At 43.4% G+C, this 21182-nt stretch overlaps 1 pseudogene; it reads right to left on the bottom strand.

The window, feature by feature from the left end:
• Positions 1-16248: 16248 nt before the first annotated feature.
• Positions 16249-17868, bottom strand: LOC141098761 (large neutral amino acids transporter small subunit 2 pseudogene; annotated as a pseudogene).
• Positions 17869-21182: the final 3314 nt, after the last annotated feature.

The following is a 21182-nucleotide window of genomic DNA, read 5'->3' as shown; positions in this document are numbered from 1 at the left end:
CACTTTATTAGGTACACCTGTCCAACTGTGTGTTAAGACTTAATTTCTAATCAGCCAATCACATGGCGGCAACTCAGTGCATTTAGGCATGTAGACATGGTGAAGACAATCTCCTGCAGTTCAAACCGAGCATCAGTATGGGGAAGAAAGGTGATTTGAGTGCCTTTGAACGTGGCATGATTGTTGGTGCCAGAAGGGCTGGTCTGAGTATTTCAGAAACTGCTGATCTACTGGGATTTTCACGCACAACCATCTCTAGGGTTTACAGAGAATGGTCCGAAAAAGAAAAAAAATCCAGTGAGCGGCAGTTCTGTGGCCGGAAATGCCTTGTTGATGCCAGAGGTCAGAGGAGAATGGGCAGACTGGTTCGAGCTGATAGAAAGGCAACAGTGACTCAAATTGCCACCCGTTACAACCAAGGTAGGCAGAAGAGCATCTCTGAACGCACAGTGCGTCGAACTTTGAGGCAGATGGGCTACAGCAGCAGAAGACCACACTGGGTACCACTCCTCTCAGCTAAGAACAGGCATCTGATGGCTACTTTCAGCAGGATAATGCGCCATGTCATAAAGCTCGAATCATCTCAGATTGGTTTCTTGAACATGACAATGAGTTCACTGTACTCAAATGGCCTCCTCAGTCACCAGATCTCAATCCAATAGAGCATCTTTGGGATGTGGTGGAACGGGAGATTCGCATCAGGGATGTGCAGCCGACAAATCTGCGCCAACTGTGTGATGCCATCATGTCAATATGGTCCAAAATCTGAGGAATGCTTCCAGCACCTTGTTGAATCTCTGCCACGAAGAATTGAGGCAGTTCTGAAGGCAAAAGGGGGTCCAACCCGTTACTAGCATGGTGTACCTAATAAAGTGGCCAGTGAGTGTGTATATACATAATACCAAAATAGCCTGAATTTAGCAATATTTGTATATATCTTTCTAGAAAATAATATAATCTAGAAGTATCCTAATAGTTATTTCCATAGATGATATACAGCAGCTAAAAGGAATGGTAGACCATTCGAAGACATTTAGAAAAACCAACAAAGCATTATTCGAATTTAAGGTCAATGAAGAAGTATTAAATATACAAATACAATTAATAAGAGACAACCTCTATTTTATAAAAATACCTTTATTTAAATAGGGTAACAATAACACAGTACGTGTCCTCTGTGTGAGAAATAGTAAAATAATTACATATAATATGTATAGCAGGCTGGCAATTAATCAATCCATGATATAGGAATAAATTGGTATATATAAAACTTCTCATACAAATATGTAAATAAAAAAGGGGGGAGGTAACCATGTAATCACAGTGTACATAACCAATAATCAACTGATTTTAATACTAAGTGCAAAGTGCATAAATGGTGTAACCATTACATACTATAACCAAGTAAGTGTAAAAAATGCAGTTAAAGCACTTATTGCAGAATGTGGCATTTAAACAAAAAAAAGTACATTTGCACTTGGCAAACAACAACCTAGTGTGGCCTTTGAATAGTCCCGACGCGCGTTTCGGAATGAATCCGTTCGCCGTCTGCGGTGGAGTGTGCCTGCATTGGTGGCCAGCGGGTTAAAATAGTATACGAACCGGAAATGGGGGTGTGGAGCGAGGGCTGGAAGGGGGCGCATGTGCTTTAAGGAGGACGGAAAGGAGGCTTGAGCAGCACAGGACTAAGTGGCCGCGTGCACAGTATAAGGAAGCGGTATAGAGAAGCGAGGGTGCCGTGGGTGCGTGCGCAGTATGAGGCACAGGGCCGACACCTTCGTCTGCATGGTTGGCTGTGTGTGCCACGGGCGCATGCGCTGAAGACTAAGTGACTGAGGGCAATGGCTGCAAAATCCAACAAGGCGCAATGTTGGGGAGAGGGATGGAAAAAACTGCATCGATAAGAGAATTGGAAAAGAAAATGAAATTAAAATGAGCGGATGAAAAATAGAGAAAAAATGGAGAAATCGAAATAAAAATAATATAAATAAAAATGAGTATATAGAAAATAATGTAAATCCAATGAAAAAATGTAAAGAGGAAAAACTGGAAAGATGAAAAAATAAAATGATGCAATTGAAAAAATAATAAAAATGAAAAGCTGCAAAAATTTGAAATTAAATGGAAATAAGACAATGAAAAAATAAAAAATGAGAAAATGTAAAATAAGTAAATAGAAATAAAATGAATAAGATGTAAAGTAGAAATGGGGAATGGAAAATGAAGAAAAAAATAATGAATAAAATTTGTTCTGGGGCGGGTACTTGCCCTGCATGGCTTGGAGAAGGGATCAGATGGGAAGGGACACCTGTGCTATTAAACAGGGTTAGTTGAGACAAAAGTAGCAGAGGTCAGTATGTTAAACATATACCCTTACAATGCATTAGTCTATGTAAAATGTGTCGTGATAACAGGGCCGGACTGGGACAAAAAGCAGCCCTGCCACACAAACCCCACCAGCCCACAAACTAGAACACTCCTCACCCCGATCAGCGAATTTTTGCTATACTTTGTCGTGCCCCTCACTCTCCTAAAAGGAGATATTTGAAGAGCCACATGTGAATGGCACCACAGTGCATATGATCGACTGCAGCTGTATTTACATGGTGCTCTACAGAGCTTCGATTTTCAGGATCATGGGAGTCGGATCTTCAGCTATTGGAAAGTTATCCCCTATCCAGAGGAGAAGGGATTACACGGGATAATCCATTTAAACAGCTTTTCCAATATTTTATTTTTATTTGTAAATAGTAATATTGAAAATACTAAACCAATATTGATGCTCCCAAAGTTCAAAGTCGCCTCTTTGACAACAAGACAGGAAAAGTGGGGTAGAGTGCAGTGTATACAGGTCTGGCTTCAGGCTTTTGTGGGACCCAGGTGAGAGTCTCAGTGACCCCTTAAACACATACCACAATTCATAATGCACAGATACAGCACAGAAATATAGGCCAAAGATTTCACTTCTTACATTACATCAGTGATATCAATAGTTCAGAAACCAGACAGTATAGTCCTACATACAGAATAATGAGCCCCATATAATGCTCCATACAGTATTATGGGTACCACATAGTCCTCCATACAGTGTAATGAGGCCCATATATTGCTCCATACAGAATAAGCCCCATATAATGCTTCATACAGAATGAGGCCCATATAATGCTCCAAACAGTATTATGAGTACCACATAGTGCTCCATACAGCATTGTGGATACCACATAGTGCTCCATACAGTATAATAAGCCCCATACCTTGCTCCATACCGAATGGGCCCCATATAATGGTCCATACAGAATAAGTTCCATATAATGCTCTGTACTTTACATGATGGGCCCTATATATTGCTCCAAACAGAATGGGCTCCATGTAATGCTCCACATATAATGGACCCCATGTGATGCTCCATACAGTATATAATGGGCCCTATATGATGCTCCATATAAAATGGGCCCTATGTAATGCTCCATACATAATGGGCACCATATTATGCTCCAGTATATGATGGGATCCATATATTGCTCAAAACATTTAAAAAAAAAAAAAAAAAATCCTGCTTTCTCCTCGCTGGCCGCTGCTTTGCTCCAGACCCCTAAATGTTAGCGTCTTCCGGCTTTCTGCGCTGTGACTGTTCAGGCAGAGGGAGTACAGACATGATGTCACTGCACCCTCTGACCTGAAACGTCAGTCAGATGACGCCGCAGCGGGAAGAGGTAAATATTGCAAGTGCCCGGGGCCCTGAGCAAGCGGGGAGGGGTGGATTCTTTATTAGCCCATGTGGCAACATTTCAGTTCCACAGCAGAGAAAAGGCTATGTTATGGATCTGAAATGTTGCTACATGGGCTAATAAAGAGTCCGACACTTTTTTCACAATTTATCAGAGTGATATATATCACACGTACATGCTCACATACACACGTACATCTCCAGCACCCTCTTTCCTGCCGGCCGTGACAGCACGGAGCCGGGAGAGCAGGCAGCTGCGGCATACACACACGCACTCTTCCCTCCCGATGTGATAGCATCGGGGACACCTCGTGTGTGTGTGTGTGTTCACATAATAAGCGCAGATACTAAGAATTACAACATGTATCCACCGCTCCACAATATATTCGGTGGTAAGGAATATAGAGTGAAGCTGTGTATATAGTGGGACTTGCCCTCGCAGACACGCTCATAGCCATGCATGCAGACATGCACACAGAGATGCTTGCACACACTCGCTTAGATAAGTACATAGACATGCTTATAGACACCCACAGACAGGCTTGCAACATGCATAAGACACACTTAGACATGCTCACGTGCATACACGCACACACATACAGTATACAGACACATACACAGATAAATATACATGCAGTCACATACATATTTGGACTTATGAATTTTATAACTTTTTTGTAGATATCTACAGACATAAATATACAGAATTGGCATACATGTACACACTTATTAGGGGAGGATTTTTTTTTTTACATTCCCCCAACTTTTCTCTGGCCCACATGATCCTTCCTTTGATGTTCCTCTCCAGCAGATAGCAGTGCAGGGCGCTGCTGCATTATATTATTTTAGCAAACAGGGGCCAGGCCATGTCTGTCTGCTGGCTGTGATGCCGCCGGGCCAGCACACAAGATTTAAAGGCGCAGTGCTGGCCCGGGGGAAGAAGCAGCCGGTCTTCTGTCGCTGCAGTGTTGGAGGAGCCGCCTGGGGGGCATATGCCCCTCTGCAGAGCAGTGGATCCCTGGCTGGGGCTAGTGGTGAGTAGCACAGGGAAAAAAAATCTGCTGTGGCGCTGGTACTGGCCAGCGTCAGACTGAAGAGCCCTGCGCACGCCAGGGCGGCCCGTTCAAACTTGTGACTGAAGGTCCTGTGTGTGCGCACTCCTGCTTGCACACACTGACAGAGGGCTGCCGCGGCGAGCACTACTGTCAATCAAGTGCCACAGCGGCTCTTGTCAGCGCGTGCAAGGAGAGCGCGCACATAGTAAGATGTCTTAAGGGCCATCGGCCCGGTTCGTCAGATTATTAATCCGGGCCTTGTGTGATAAACACATGCATAACCACACGCAAACAGTTGCAGACAGATACAGTTTTAGCTATGATTTTGCCGGAGATCATTTGAATTCCAAATCAAGTTCCCTATTGATTCCCATTGGTGTTACGATTTGTAGGGTGTGTTCTTCCTTCATCCACGTATGACGCTGTGTGGATTCCAGCATACGGCTTAACCTTTCATCCACTCCCAGAAACAAGACTGTATGGGTGCTTAAGTCTATTTATTGGGATGATATGGACAACAATGAGAGATAACAGATGGTATAGTAGAGCAGTAGATGAGATCAGGGGTTGTTGTACAGTTATAGATGATTCAGCAGATTGTTGTACAAAATGTGGATGATTCAGGTAAAAACTACAAGAGACGGATATAATGCAGCATGTCAGTACTGAAACAGTATACAATACACAAATACTGGCAGGTAATAGCAATGCAGGGTATTATCACAACAGTAGCAATGATACAGGGTGCTGTTATGTATTATATAAGAGCTGGACAATATAACATACACAGCAGCAAAGGAGAAAGGTAACTAACACACTAATGGCTGCCAGCTTTACACTCACTGAACGGAGGATTCATAACTAGAGGATGCTTATAACAAACATGCAGTGAAATAACATCACAGGAGCTGAGCATGCAATGCAAACATCATAGCGGGCTGCATTATGGCTACTAACACAGATGCATACCTCAAAATTGCATTATCTTACTGGAATCCACTTCTTATAAGTAATGGCTTGCAAAAAGCTGAGCAGGTGTGAGCTACTCCTGCGACTGCTGGAAAAATGGTTACATGTTGTTGACCAGGCAGACCAGGCAGAAAGAAGGGGCGGTTCTGAACAATTAACCATTTGGAGAACAGAAAATTCAAAACACATTAAGTGTTGGCTTATGACACCTACTGGCAATAGTTGGAACAGCACTTAAAATATCTAGCTGCACAGAATGGGCAGAACAGGGTATATATCCAGTAGGACTCTTTGTGCAATTTTATGTGATTGCCACCCCGTCTTGATCTTGCAAACTACTCTCTCACTTGGAAGCGTAGTTGGGAAACTGAATGATTTGCAGATATGAAGTGATGGGAAAGGGGAAGCCATGATTTTTTGCACCCGATTGTGGATTTATGGCTGGCGATTCGGTCACGGATATGTTGTGTTTCACCTATATATAGTAAGCCACAGAGGCATTTTCTTTAAATAGATGATCTAATTGGAGTCACACGTGAAGAATCCTTTAACTTTGTAGCATTTACCAGCGTGGGGGGTGTACAATTTCACTTAATGACATTGGAACAGCATGCACATCCTAGGCAGGGGAGTGTGCCGCTTCTCTGTACTGAGAAAGGTCTGTTTGGGAAGTCTAGGTAAGCTGCCTAAGTCAGCGTTGACGACTTGGTCCCTTATATTGTTGGGTCTTTTTACATATCAGAGGAGGGGTTTTGAAGGCTTCAATATGTGGGTATGAGCGTGTGAGGATGGGCCAATGTTGGCAAATAACATAAATTTTTGTCATGACTGGGTGGTGGGTATGGATAAAGGGAACGCGTTCAGGTATTGATTTGGGAGTCTGATGGGGAGTGGGTTCGAGGGCCTTCATTTTCTTTCAAGGAGAGTTCTAGGATATTGTTTAGCAAGGAAATTGTTGGACATTTAGTTTAAGCGACAAGGTAAGAGGTTAGGGATGGAGACTAGCCGTGTGACACATTTGAATTGTGACCTGGGAAGACTGTTTTGATGGAAAGAGGATGGCAACTGGTATAGTGAAGTAGGCTATTGGAATCTGTGGGTTTGGTGAAAATGTCATCTATATAATGAACCCAACATTTACTGTGTGATAAGTAGGCGCTTTTGTAGATATAGGAGCGCTCAAAGGTGTCCATATAAAAGTATAAGCTGAGGCTACGTTGGCACCCATTGCGGTGCCCTGGGTCTGCAAATAGAATTGATCACGGAATAAGAAGAAATTTTCATGTAGCATTAAGGATAGTATATCTAGACATGTTTCAAATTGCTGGTGAGGGTGGATAGTTCAAGGAGGATACTGACTGCTTCTATCCCCAGTTATGTTTGATAGAGGTGTACAGACTTTTGACGTGTAAGATGACTACTAGAATGCCCTCTGGTGACACTCTGGGGAATTGTTTAAAAATTTCAATAAAATGACCGGTGTCCAAAATGAAAGATTTCATATTCCGGGTTAGGGGAGTAAGTAGTTTCTCAAGGAAGATGGATATGGGGGCCAGAATGGAATCGGTTGAAGCGACAATAGGTCGACCAGGTGGGTTATTGAGAGATGTATGGATTTTGGGTAATGTGTACAGGACTGGCATCACAGGGTGTTGGTTATAATGGTCACGGTTTTGGAGTCTACGGTAATAAGGGACAGATATTTGGTAAGAATACTATCAATTTTAGTTTTGATGGCAGGGGTGGGGTCGTGGGGGATTGTTTAAGTGGATGTGTCAGACAATTGCTTCAAAGTTTCCGATGTGTAGTCAGACATTTTGTATGACTATGGCCCCCACACTTGTCAACTGTTTTATAATGATCCTTTTGTTTCTAAGGGATTCAAGGCCCTGTTTTTCAACAGGAGCAATGTTGCTATGTGTCCCATATGGTGTTGTTGAATTGGTGTCCTTTGGTATTAGATCAATGTATGCCTCTGTGGTGTGATAGCTTAGTGGAGGACTGAAACTGCTGGTATTATGTAGACCTAGTTGTGAAAGTTATATCAGGAGTAGGATCTGCCACAGATGTGAGGACCCTATTCCTTGTTGCATCTTGTTGCAGTCCAAAATGGGTTTTGACATATAGGTTGCGGTAGAAGTTCTGTAGGTCCTGGGACAATTTGAATTTGTCCTGGGGGGTGGGGCAGAAGTACCGGCCTCGTTGGAGAACTGACAGATCAGCAGTGTTCAGGGTGTAGGCAATGTTGAGGGCCTTACATCATAGGATGTGTTTGCAGGAGGCCCTCCTGATCGGTCTCCTGATCGGTCTCCTGGTCGGTATTTGGGTCTTGTATTCTGGCACCTGGATTAAAAAAAAGCCCTTGTGTAAAGTTGTTTGTAGAGCTGTCGGTGCTGTATGATCCTTGACGTCGAGATCCAGTGTTTCCTTGTCTGGTACCTGAAGTTGTAGAGTCGTTCCATCTGTAGATTTGACCTTGGGAGTAGTCCTCAGTCTCTTTGGAACTTATTAATTTTTTTTTTTCTCCTGCAAGTACTTGCAGTATTTTCAATAGCTTTGTCAGTTTTTGCTTTCAAGTTGCTCCAATCTGTTGATAAAGATGTTGATGATTGTTCTTCAATGGAGGGGAGTCTTGCTTCAGATTCTGTGATGGCTGTTTGGAGAAAATCAACAGTAAGTTAAAAAATATCCAGCGAGCACTTGTTGAGGATTCTTTGCAATTTCTCACAATTTTCAGGTTTGTCAGAATAGTGTAGGTTTTAGATGGCACCTCAAACCACGTGGAATCCTGCTCAACTTGTGATATTCGGCTAGTGTGGGTGGAAGTCATACGATGTAAACCTCTTTTGTTCTCTCTCGTAGTCTTTTGTCCGAACTTCAAGGGCTGGAGTCTTTAGGAAGTCACCCAGGTTGGTTACCTTACAGAGGATTCTAGAGGCTTCAGATTTGTCAAACGCAAAGGTTTCAGAAGACATTTAGGGCACAGGTGCAGACGTCAACACAAGGCAATAGTAAGAGTAAATGACATGTGCTCTGTAGTAGGTGCAGGCTGAACCTGGAGTGGATCCAGTAGTCATAGATGAGAATAAACAGCCGCATTCAAAAAGTAGGACTTTTTCATATGCAAGATGTAGACTAGTTTATTTATAGTCACCACAGCAAACTGAATAGTGTAATCAAGGTAACGTTTCGACCCAATCATGGGTCTTTCTCAAACCTGACTGCAAAGAAAAAATTATACAGAAAATTAATTTCCAAGGGTGGTGGGGTCAAAATAAACAGAAATATATACATAGACATAAATAGGTGCTATACACATGCATTTGTTGTAGATGCAGCTAATACTGGAGAGAAGGCAGTTGCAAAAGTACAACAAAGGGTATACAAAATCGAACACTTATAATGGTAGGGCAACTTTCTTTTCGAATTTTATGATTGTTTTTTTTTTTAATCCCTCTCCATAACATTGCGCCTTGTTGTATTTGAAGAGAATGGCTGTAAGTCACTTCATCTTGAATGCATGTGCACACAAAGCCAACAATGCAGATGACCCAGTGCCCCCTACTGTGCAAGTGTCCACGGCACTCTTCTCTATACTGCTTCTGTGGCGCCTCTGAGGCTCAGTCGCCACAGAGGTACTGCACCTCCTCTTGAGGTGTGGTACCCCACCTCTTGAGGTGTGGTACCCCACCATCCAGTTTAAGGTGGAGACTCCCAACCACGCTCCAACACCTGCACCCCACACCACAAAGTAGTGTAGCAAAACACCCATTGGTGGCTCCCTGCTTGGAACACGAAACGTGCTGGGAGGTGGGTAGAGTTAGTTTGTTACACAGAGCGAGATGAGTTTAGGGATTCAGTCACTGGGAGTGAGGATGCAGAAGGACAGAAGATCCCTGGGAGAGGGATGGATGAAGCAAGTGCTGCAGCAGGCCAGTGACCTGGGTCTGCTGGCACAGGAAAGAGACATAGAAAGGAAACCTGATTTAATCCATAGAAAGAAAGGATTAGTATGGAACGTGAGGAGTAAAGGACAACAGAGGACGTGGGTTGGAGGTGAACCTTCCTAGAAGTTCTGGGCGCAAGGCTGGGGTCCAGTCCCCGAGGTTGTATGGATACTAATGATCCTGCAGAAGATACTGGAGGAGTAGAAGTTAACAATACTTCATTCCCACATCAGACTTGGGGGCACAACAGCAACTGAATAGTGAGCCGGGACAAGGAAGCAAGGAGTCCCCAAAGCAGGCTACAGCTGTCTGCCGTACAAGGAAAGGTCATAAGAACATTGGACAGGAGGAACTCCATTGTAACTTGGTACTGGGAGTACTTCATATATAGGCGCCATAAGAGGAGATGTTCAGAAAGGCACATGTTGGCAGAGTGTTGGAAAGGAGTATCCCATCTGGCCTGGAGGTTGACTGAGTCCCTGATCCGGAGGACACGGCACAGAGGCAGGCACATGTTTGCACTGTGAGTAAAGCTTTGGAAATACATGGTCTGGTGTCCTGCACTTATTCCTGCGCCAAGACACCCAGCACTGCTACATGCTGGTGCCCGATATTGCTTCACCTACGCTTTCACTTTGCCTCTATATCTACACTGCCCTGGGACTACAGCTCCACCTGTGGGAGCTATAACATCTTTGCTGTGCCATATCACCAGTCCCTGAGGATCTGCATGCAGCGTCTGCTTAATATCTCCCTTGCCGAACACCACAGGTGGAGTCACGAGCTATTCATTTAATCCACTACATTCCACCATTCAATTCCCATTTTTACATAGGGCGCCCAGGGCCACGGACCAGGTCACCGCTGCTGTGACATTCCCATCTGAGACTGGCCCGGTACCGAGCCCCACAGCCCTGGGGGGCGTCCCACTTCCTTATACTGTGTACGCGCCCACATAGTCCTCTGCTGCTCAAGCCTCCTTTCAGTCCTCCTTCCAGCGCATGCGCCCTCTTCCAGCCCTCGCTCCCCACCCCTGTTTTCTAGTTCGTATACAATTTTAACCCGCTGGCCACCAATGCAGGCACACTCCACCACAGACGGCGAACGCCCTGTTATATAAATAAGGCATGTCTTGGTATGTGTTTCCCTTTACCTCTACAAACGTGCTCTTTTACCCCACTACGGCAGCATTTTAATCTTTATTGCGCCAACTGCACAGCCCCAGGTGGGACCTTCCTTCTGTACACCGGCAGATTCTACTCCTACTGCCCTTAGTATACTGTTCAGGAATGAGAGTAATGCATGAAAGACAGTCAGGTACAGTCTTGTTCCCTATTCTCCCTACAGCCCTACCTGTGACTTCTGTCTTTTGGCCTGGCTTATTATTTGTTCTGGTTTACTCTTTTCTACTACAAGGTCAGCTTGTAGGATAACATTGCGCCACCATTATAAGTGTTGGATTTTTGTATACCCTTTATTGTACTCTTGCAACCACCTTCTCTCCAGTAATTGGCTGCACCTACAAAAACACCAGCAGTGAGGTTTGAGAAAGACCCCTGATTGGGTAAAAACGTTACCTCGATTACAACACACATTGTATAGTCATTGTTGTTATAAATAAACGCCTCTACTTCTTGCACATGAAAAAGTCCTACTTCTTGAGTGTGGCTCTGGCAGTAAGTTGCAAGTAGTATTGAGCGATACCATCTGATATCGTGAAGGATCGGACTGATACCCAAAAATTATCGGGTATTGCTGATTCCGATACCGGAAAACCATGCAAGTCAATGGGGCATAAACATCGGAATGAAAATAAACCCTTTCTTTACTTGCACATCCAGTTGGGGAGGGGGGGGGGGGAGTGTGGGTGGACACTGTTCGTGTCTGTGCGGGGCTGCCGGGGGTTGTGTGTGTGCAGGCATCGTCCGATGGGACTTCAAGTCCCATCGGGCTATGCCTGCTACAATGACAGTGACTGACACATTAGCCAATGATGGGACAGTAGTAGTCCCATCTTCCGGCTAATGTGTTGAATGTAAAAAAACAAAAACAAAATATACATAGTACATACTATATATACTACATTCTTACAACATATATACATGCTACATACAATACATTCATACAATACATACTCACCATCACTTGTGAATTCACTTTCTGGTCTACCAGTTGAGCTCTCGTTCCTAGCTCCCTCTGGTGGTAACAGGAGGTAGTGAGGCTGATATTAATCAGTAGAGATCTGCCACCTGATAATGAGGATGGCAATTGGACCTCAGGAATCTCAGATTGGATTTAAGACAGCCAACGCCCTACTCTGGTGCTGGGGATTTCTTCTGCCAGGTTTTGGTTCTCAGCTCTGTTCCAGTGAGCTCAAGCTAAGTTTCTCTGCTACTTTTCACACTTGATTTTGTTGTTCTATTCAGTTTTTTGTGTGGTCAGCTAGCCCCGGCTGGGGCTGTGCTGAATTTCCACTCTTATTTATCTGTATTTGCCAATTTGCTTTTGTCCCTTATTAGATTGGCCTCTTTTTTGCTCTGTCTCAGAATATTTCAGAGTGCTGATATAGTGGGAGAAGTCTAGTGACTTCAGGGTTAACTTTGTTATCAGAAGTGTTGCACATTATTTTGTAGTGTTTTGGGCAGATTGCAGACAGTGTCTTTCCTTTCCTCTCCTTTCTAGTTAGTTTGGGCCCCATGGTTTGCTCAGCCTATTTTCTTGCCTGTGTTTTCATCTTGTTTCACCGTCAATACATGTGTGGGGGCTGTCTAATCCTTTGGGGTCTGCTCTGGGGCAGTTAGTTTTACCCTTTTCTTGCTTTAGGCTTATTTAGTCCTCTGGCCATGACGAGGCGTCTAGGTTCATCGTAGGAACACTCCACTGCTGCTGCTAGTTGTGAGGTTAGGATCAGGGATCTGCAATCTGCATAGTTACCAACCTCTCTGGTTTTTCTGGGTTTAGCATGTTTAGGTTTTTTCCTCCTCGGTGACCCATTCATAACACTTGTCACTTTGATCCCTGAAGCCAGTGTCATCTATAAAAAATATTAAATTAACAAACCACTGATATACTCCCTGATCTGCAGAAATCCATGAGTGTCCCACAATGATCTCCTGTGGAGAACAGCAGCATCAGCTGATGCAACCACTCTCTAGGGGCACCAGGAATACAATGACTGGAGGTAGGTATCCTTCCGCACTGTATTCCTCAGCCACTGTAAAAAGAATAGTCCCTAGTCTCACTTCTGGCATTGCTGTGTGAGAAAGTTCCCACGCAGCTTTTGCCATAAAGTGAGACCAGTGAACTATAGTAACCTCTCAGTGATGCACTGCAGGAGATCGTCGTGGGACACTTGTGGATTTCTGTGGATCAGGGAGTATATTGGTGGTTGTTTTAATAATTTTTACAGTGAGATGACACACTTGCTTCGGGATCAAAGTGACCAAGTGATGGTGAGTATGTACTGTATGTATTGCATGTAGTATGTAGTGTGTGTTGTATGAATGTAGTATGTATATATGCCGTATGAATGTAGTATGTATTTTATTTTTTTTACATTCAACACATTAGCTGGATGATGGGACTACTACTGTCTCATCATTGGCTAATGTGTTAATCACTGTCATTGTAGCAGGCATAGCCCGATGGGACTTGTAGACAGCGCATCATGATGACATCATTTCAGCAGCCAATCACAGCCATGCCATTAGTTAACATGGCTAACACAACTAGCTGATAGCATTATGGGAACTTCCGATTCCGGTATTCGACATTGTAAAAATATCGGTACTCGGTATCGGAATTCCGATACCGCGATTATCGGCCGATATCCGATATTTGCGATATCGGAATGCTCAACACTAGTCGTAAGTAATTTTGGTCAGAGCAATTTTGGTGGAGTAGTGGGAAAAAATCTGGACTGTAGATGCCATAATCGGTGAGTTATATGCGAGGTCGGAGGACAGTTCAGCATGGACTTGCTGTTCAAGGAGTTTGGAGGTGAACTGTAACAGTAATGAGGGACTATGGCTGGACGTTGTGATCGGGTCGAGGTACAGTTTCTTCAGGGTGTTTTTTTTTTTTTTTTTTTTTTCCAAGGCACAAGATCCATTTTATTACGTTCAGAGACGTGAAACAAATACTTCGCAATATATAATGCACCATTATAATAGACAGTTAATAGTCACATATTCATAACACATATTGGTGCTAGTTTAGGACCAAATTAAGGGCTAATCGCAAACATAACTAATTCAAAAAGGAAAGGGAAAAAGCGATCAAAGAAAGCCCAATTTTTTTTTAGGGAAAAATATAAACTTTATTGTTAGAGGAAAAAGAACAGTAACATGGGGGAGACAAAGTGCATATGTGCGTCAGAAAAATACCCAAAAGGTACAAGCAATACAGGGCATCAGAATGGTCTAATATTTAGAGATCTATCTGTATAAGTAAAAAACGCTGCAAGGTACAGATCAATTAAGTAATCATGCATATAACAAATGTATAATACAGCGTTTACCCAATAGCGCGACCAGCACACCATAAGGGTCATAGAGCCATGTCAGCCAAAATAATATTATCCGGGTAATAGTGACCACGATGCCCTGAAGCCTGCACCCATCCCAACGTGCATTTCAGCGTTTCCTTCGTCAGGGGGCGTTAATTCAGAGACAATAGATCCTAAATAAGAAAAAAAAATTATATATAACATGTAGAGTTTTCTGGAGAATTAAAACACCTGGCAATTAATTATTCAGAGCTCCTGGATTGTACCTAGGACATTTGGGTAGTAGGAGACTGGAGTGCCCTCAAGGGGCTCTGGTTAACGGCAGCTTTAAACTGAAATAAGGTCTGACATGCCTTGGTACGGACAGGGAAAGGAAACCTGAGACCACAATGTAGAACACTGTCCTTTGTAGCAGGTTGCACTGTTGGAATGCCATGTACCATAAAGTCCACATGTGGGGTGCAGACCATTCAAGGAGTCATTTTTTTTTTTTTTTTTTTTTTGTGTGCCTCGATTGTCAGGTGTAATACTTCATTTAGCACTGAATATTATTTTAGTAGTGCCATGTGAAATGTTCTTTTCTAAGCAGCAGATTCATGGAAGGAGTGAACGTGGTGGGCCAACAAGCTTTTCAGGTACCTTGATCTGGTATAAAAGTCCGTTGTGGCCAATCATGAGAAGCAATCTATAATATTTAACATAGTTTTGAAGGTTGAAGGAAGACCTTATGTCCATCTAGTTCAGCCTATTTTTAGTGCAGCTGTTCTGCATTGTTGATCCTGGGGAAGGCAAAAACCCACAGAGTAGAAGCCAATTTTCTCCATAGGGAAAAAAATTCCTTCCCCCTAAGCTGGGTCAACCATCTACCTATAATCTGTTATTCGTAACCACCTATACTGTTACTCACAAGAAAAGCATCCATTCCTTTCTTAAATTCATTCAGTGAGTTGGCCATCACCACTTCCTCAGGAAGAGAATTCCAGAGCCTCACTGCTCTTACCGTGAAGAACCCTCTTCTATACTGGTGCAGAAATTGTCTTTGTACCAAGGACTGTGACAAGAACAAGGGGGCACTCTCTTTGTTTGGAAAAAACAGTTCATTGGAGAGATCTCTGTATTGCCCTCTGATATACTTGTACATATATATTAGGTCTCCCCTACGTCTTCTCTTTTCTAGAGTAAATAGACCTAATTTTGATAACCTTTCTGGGTATTGTAGTGAACCAACTCCATTTATCATTTTAGTAGCCCACCTTTGAACCCTTTCAAGTTCAGTAATGTCTTTCTTGAGCACCGGCGTCCAAAATTGCACACAATCCTCCAAGTGTGGTCTGACAAGTGATTTGTACAGAGGGAGAATTATGTTTTCATCTCGTGTCCCCAGACCTCTTCTAATGCATCCCATGACCCTATTTGCTTTGGTGGCAGCTGCCTGACACTGGGCTCTCAAATTTAGCTTCTTATTGACTAAGATGCCTAAGTCTTTTTCCATGTCTGATTTCCCCAGCAGTTTCCCATTTAGTAAGTAATTGTAGCATCTGTTTCTCCTTCCCATGTGCATAACCTTACACTTATCTGTGTTAAACCTCATTTGCCATTTTTCAGCCCAATTTAGGTTTTAGATGCACGTTTGCTGGGAATCATGAGAGACACACACTTGGGGTTCAAAGTTCCACTCAAAGGTGCATAGACATTAGGCCACCAGACACAGCAGTGTTGCATTTCCTTCTGCCCATCAGGAAAACTAGTATAGCAAATAAGGGCACTGTATATAGTGGTGATAAGGAACAGTTCCATAGTACAGTAAAAGACAGAGCTACAGAGAAACAATGCACGACTGCAGGTCTTACGAGTACAGACAATAACGTAGCACTGAGTGATTTACACCCTGGGACGCCACAAATACCTGAGGGCAATGGAGACAGGAAATCTAATAACCAGCATAGTCTGTGCACACTGAGGCACACATACACATTCACAAATACACACAGGTTCCATCGATCTCTGCAGGGCTGTATAATGTGGTCCTGACAGCATGGGATTTTAGGGGCAGCGGGATTGGAGTGAATTCTCAATGGAGGAGTAACGAAGCTCTGGCATGAGCACCATCTTCAGACCCTGGCTTATAGATTGGAGCTTTCTGCTCTTTTGTCTCCTCACCCTCATCTTCACTGTCCATCTGAGGATAAACCACCACACAGCTTCTGGCCCGCTCGTGTCATTGCATCAACAAAGTTATTGAAACATTGAGGCTTGTTTTGCCAATGGACTCCAAGGAAGTACACAGGGACACCAGTAAGCATGATGGCCAGGCCTATTCCGCAGACAACAGGGTCAGAATACAAGCTGAAGACCAGCAGAGAAGCCCAGAAGGAGGAGGTAGGTAACTGGAAATATGAGGTTAACCTTTATTGGCCGAGGGATGTCTGTCCACAGATGGAAGCAGCCAATCTGCCCCGCCACGGTAACACCATAGAACAGGTAGTTGATGAAGCCAACATCATTGATCAGAGTATACATGTCACTAGTTACCAACATGAGTAGAGTGGCACATGAATAGAAGTGCTGGGATTGGGGTGCGTCGTTTTAATGTGGATCATGGCTAGGACAATTGGTAAATGACCCTCTCTTGCCCCAGCAAAAAAATAACCTGGAAGAAGTAAATAGAGATCCATTGACTCCTCCTCCAAATGTGTACAAAGCAGCAGATAATGGCATTATCCAGGCCATGAGACCTAGCAATTCTTCACTAAATGTCAGCCACGGCATTGGAAGCCAGTAGCTCTTGAGGGGACATGGCTGTCACATAGGCAATGTTAGCAAAAACATAAAGGTGACAAGTGGAATAGAGCTGAAGAAGGCACGTGGGAGGTTCTTGTAGGGATTCACTAGCTCCTCTGTGACATAGTAAAGAGAGTTCCAGCCACCATATGCAAAAGATCCTTGAAGGAACCCCAATGCTATAAGACCAATGTCCGGCTCCTGGAAATTCTCAATCATTCTTTGTTTCCTGCAAGAAATATTCCCCTTTGCAGATCTGGACAATTCCCATAATTATGATCAGTCCCATTTCAAGCAGCTTTCCAGCTGTAAACATGTCTTGAACTCGAGTGGCCCATTGTACACTGGCACAGTTCACCCAGGCGAGCAGCAGTAGACAGACAGCTGCTAATAGACGCAGTCCTGATTCAGGTGCAAAACATGTTGGGATGAGGGTCTGCAGTATGTAGTTTGAAAAGGTCAATGCAATGACTGCCTGGTTAGTAGGATAAATTACCAGGACGGCAATCCAGAGCTGGAGGAAACCTGCTAGTCCACCAAAGATGTCCTAAACATATAAATAGTCTCCCCCAGATTTGGGTATGGTGACTCCAAGCTCTGCATAACATAGGGAACCCACTGCAGTGATTACTCCGGTGAAGTTCCACACAATAAGGGCCATACCCACCGAACCAGCATTCTCTAGTACTCCCTTTGGAGACACAAAGATCCCAGAGCCGATGATATTTCCTACAGTAATACCACAGGCACTTACTAGTCCGATCTCCTCCTTAAGGGCCACGCGCCACCTCCTCCGCCAGCACTTGAAGTGGAGCTGGCATCCTGTGCCTGATGCTCAGGGATCTTCTAAGCACTAGTTCGCAGTCGGGCACCTTCTGCCATCTTGGTTGGCAAAATAACAGTATATCAAAGAGAAATAGGTTTTCACCAGCTCCTGGTCGCTTGTCTCAGGATGTCCTCAGCATGTTGCCGTCAGAGCTGTCATCCTAGCCCCGGATCCTATCACCATGTATGTGGCGGCTCCTCGCACACCTGCAGCCTCCCCGCCGTCCTCCGCTCTGTTGCTGTCCCTGCTGCCTGTCAGCTCGTTTATCGAGATTGTGGCATGTTTGAAAGCAGAAGGGAAGATACCCGAAGTTAATAAGTTGGAGGTTATTTATTTATAAAGCACCATTTGGTTCCATGGTGCTGTACATGAGAATGAAGAGAGGTTGGGGCTGGGACAAGCATGGTTGAAGTCGAGTGGCATGTGGTCAAGTGGGGATTAGTAATTTGGAGAGAAGTTCTCCGAATAGCTTGAAGACTTGTCTTGCTTAATAAATCTTATATGTGACATGCAGTAGTCTTCTGCAGAGTTGAGGGGGCCAAGGAACGAGTTAAAGGTGTTTTGAATAGATTTTTGGGGTTTTGGGATAAAGGATACAAGGGTATTCTTGTTTAGCAGAGGTGAGGGCAGATTTGAATGTGTGGCTGTTTTTTTTGAATGCGGGGAAGTCGTCACCTTGAGTGCGTTTTTCTTCCAGCACCGCTCTGCAAACCTGGACACTTTCTGAAGCATTTTGGTGAGGTTTTTGTGCAAGAGTTGTCTATTGATTTGTTGCACTCTGCCATGCGTGAGAGGCGACCAATTCAATAGCTGATGTGAGAATGGCATTATAGAAAGCAGTGTCTGTATTGTGCTGTGAGGATATAGAGGCCACTGATGGAATAGTCCATGTGCAAGGTTTCTGCAGGGGTCTGCTAGTTGCTGTGTAACATAGTAACATAGTTATTAAGGTTGAAGGGAGACTTTAAGTCCATCTAGTTCAACCCATATCCTATCCTAACTTGCCTTAACATGTTGATCCAGAGGAAGGCAAAAAAACCCATGTGGCAACAAGTAAGCTTCACATTGGGGAAAAAAATTCCTTCCTGACTCCACATACGGCAATCAGACTGTCTCCCTGGATCAACGCAATATTAAGGACACTAGTGTATATACCCTGTAATTTTATAATTTTCAAGAAAGGCATCCAGTCCCTTCTTAAATTTTAGTAGGGAATCACTCATTACAACATCATATGGCAGAGAGTTCCATAGTCTCACTGCTCTTACAGTAAAGAATCCGCATCTGTGAGTATGCTTAAACCTTCTTTCCTCCAGACATAGGGGATGCCCCCTTGTCCCCGTCACAGGTCTAAGAGTAAAAAGATCATTAGAAAGGTCTTGGTGTTGTCCCCGCATTTATTTATACATTGTAATAAGATCACCCCTATGCCTTCGATTCTCCAAACTAAATAACCCCAAGTGTAATAACCTGTCTTGGTATTGCAGACTCCCTAGTTCCCTAATAACCTTGGTCGCTCTTCTCTGCACCCGCTCCAGTTCAGCTATGTCTTTCTTATACACCGGAGACCAGAACTGTACACAGTATTCTAAGTGTGGTCGCACTAGTGACTTATATAGAGGTAAAATTATGTTCTCCTCATGAGCATCTATGCCTCTTTTAATGCATCCCATTATTTTATTTGCCTTTGCAGCAGCTGCCTCACACTGGCCGCTAAATGTGAGTTTGTCGTCCACCCATACACCCAGGTCTTTTTCAGTGACTGTTTTGCCCAGTGTTTTACAATTAAGCACATAATTCTACATCTTGTTAGTTCTACCCAAGTGCATGACCTTACATTTATCCCCATTAAAGCTCATTTGCCATTTATCAGCCCAAGCTTCTAGTTTACATAAATCCTCCTGTAATAGTCCTCCTCTGTATTGATTACCCTGCAGAGTTTAGTGTCATCTGCAAATATTGAAATTCTACTCTATGCCCCCTACAAGGTCATTAATAAATGTTAAAAAGAAGCGGGCCCAAAACTGACCCCTGTGGTACCCCACTGCTAACCGTGACCCAGTCTGAGTGTGCTCCATTAATAACCACCCTTTGTTTCCTATCCCTGAGCCAGCTCTTAACCACCTACACATTTTCCCCTATCCCCATTGTTCTCATTTTATGTATCAACCTTTTGTGTGGCACCGTATCAAAAGCTTTTGAAAAGTCCATGTACACTACATCCACTGCATTCCCTTGGTCCAGTCCGGAACTTACCTCTTCATAAAAGCTTATCAGATTAGTCTGACAGGAACGGTCCCTTGTAAACCCATGTTGATATTGGGTCATGAGGTTATTCTTCTCCAGATACTCCAGTATAGTATCTTTTAGAAAACCCTCCAGGATTTTACCCACAGTTGAGGTTAAACTTACTGGCCTATAATTTCCAAGTTCAGTTTTTGTCCCCTTTTTGAATATTGGCACCACATTTGCTATACGCCAGTCCTGTGGTACAGACCCTGTTATTATGGAATCTTTAAAGATTAAAAATAATGGTCTATCTATGACTGTGCTTAATTCCTGCAGTACTCGGGGGTGTATCCCATCCAGGCCCGGGGATTTGTCAATTTTAGTGATTTTTAGATGCCGCCGTACTTCCTGCTGGGTTAAGCAGGTGACATTTAATGGAGAATTTTTATCCCTGATCATGTTATCCGTCATGGGATTTTCTTGTGCAAACACTGTTGAAAAAAAGTCATTTAGCATATTTGGCTTTTTCCTCATCCACCATTTCACCCAGACTATTTTTAAGGGGGCCAACACTATCATTTTTTAGTTTCTTACTATTTATGTAGTTAAAGAATATTTTGGGATTATTTTTACTTTCTCTGGCAATGAGTCTCTCTGTCTCAATCTTTGCTGTCTTGATTTGCTTTTTACAGAATTTATTTAATCTTCTGTATTTAGTTAATGCCTTATCACTACCTATTTGCTTTAATTCGCTAAATGCTTTATTTTTGTCCCTTATTGCGCCCCTTACAGCTCTATTTAGCCATAGTGGTTTCCTCCTATTTCTAGCATGTTTATTCCCATACGGTATATATTGTGCACAGCTCCTATTCAGGATGCTAATAAACGTCTCCCATTTTCTTTGTGTATTTTTATGTCTCAGGATATCGTCCCAGTTAATTCCACCAAGATCATCTCTCATCCGTTGGAAATTTGCTTTCCTGAAGTTTAGTGTCCTTGTAACCCCTCTACTACACATCTTATTAAAGGATACATGAAAACTTATTAATTTGTGATCACTGTTACCCAAGTGACCCCCCAACCCTTACATTTGATATGCGGTCTGGCCTGTTGGATAATATTAGGTCTAGCAGTGCCCCCC

The sequence above is a fragment of the Dendrobates tinctorius genome, unplaced genomic scaffold (assembly GCF_039654945.1).
Source record: "Dendrobates tinctorius isolate UK_male_01 unplaced genomic scaffold, ASM3965494v1 ptg000095l, whole genome shotgun sequence".
NCBI lineage: Eukaryota > Metazoa > Chordata > Amphibia > Anura > Dendrobatidae > Dendrobates > Dendrobates tinctorius.
Note: the sequence above shows the minus strand (reverse complement) of the source record. Positions and strands in the feature narration are given on the sequence as shown.